Raw genomic sequence first — 1267 nt, 5'->3', positions numbered from 1 at the left:
GGCCCACGAGCTCCCTCTGCCCGCCAGGGACCGGGGGGACCGCCGCCGGAGGCTGCACCCGGCCCAGGAGCTCCCTCTGCCCGCCAGGGACCGGGGGGACCGCCGGCGGAGGCTGCACCCGGCCCAGGAGGTCCCTCTGCCCGCCAGGGACCGGGCGGACCGCCGGCGGAGGCTGCACCGGGCCCAGGAGCTCCCTCTGCCCGCCAGGGGCCGGGGGGACCGCCGCCGGAGGCTGCACCGGGCCCAGGAGCTCCCTCTGCCCGCCAGGGGCCGGGGGGACCGCCGCCGGAGGCTGCACCCGGCCCAGGAGCTCCCTCTGCCCGCCAGGGACCGGGGGGACCGCCGGCGGAGGCTGCACCGCCAGGAGCTCCCTCTGCCCGCCAGTGACCGGGGGGACCGCCGCCGGAGGCTGCACCCGGCCCAGGAGCTCCCTCTGCCCGCCAGGGACCGGGGGGTCCTCCGGCGGAGGCTGCACCCGGCCCAGGAGGTCCCTCTGCCCGCCAGGGACCGGGGGGACCGCCGGCGGAGGCGGCACCGGGCCCAGGAGCTCCCTCTGCCCGCCAGGGACCGGGGGGACCGCCGCCGGAGGCTGCACCCGGCCCAGGAGCTCCCTCTGCCCGCCAGGGACCGGGGGGTCCGCCGGCGGAGGCTGCACCCGGCCCAGGAGGTCCCTCTGCCCGCCAGGGACAGGGTGTAACGCCGGCGGAGGCTGCCTCCGGCCCAGGAGGTCCGTCTGCCCGCCAGGGACCGGGGGGACCGCCGAGGAGTCTCTGCCCGTCCCAGATACTCCCTATCCCTACCCCTAACCGTATCCCTAACCCTATCGCCTAACCCTAACCCTATCCCTAACCCTAACCCTAACCCTATCCCTAACTCTAACCCCATCGCCTAACCCTAACCCTATCCCTAACCCTATCCCTAACCCTAACCCTATCCCTAACCCTAACCCTAACCCTATCCCTAACCCTAACCCTATCCCTAACGCTAACCCTAACCCTATCCCTAACCCTAACCCTAACCCTAACCCTATCCCTAACCCTAACCCTAACCCTATCCCTAACCCTATCGCCTAACCCTAACCCTATCCCTAACCCTATCGCCTAACCCTAACCCTAACCCTAACCCTATCCCTAACCCTAACCCTATCCCCTAACCCTAAACCTATCCCTAACCCTAACCCTAACCCTAGCTCTAACCCCATCGCCTAACCCTAACCCTATCCCTAACCCTAACCCTATCCCTAACCCTAACCCTAACCCTAACCCTA

The sequence above is a fragment of the Scyliorhinus torazame genome, unplaced genomic scaffold (genome assembly GCF_047496885.1).
Source record: "Scyliorhinus torazame isolate Kashiwa2021f unplaced genomic scaffold, sScyTor2.1 scaffold_805, whole genome shotgun sequence".
In the NCBI taxonomy this organism is placed as follows: Eukaryota; Metazoa; Chordata; class Chondrichthyes; order Carcharhiniformes; family Scyliorhinidae; genus Scyliorhinus; species Scyliorhinus torazame.
Note: the sequence above shows the minus strand (reverse complement) of the source record.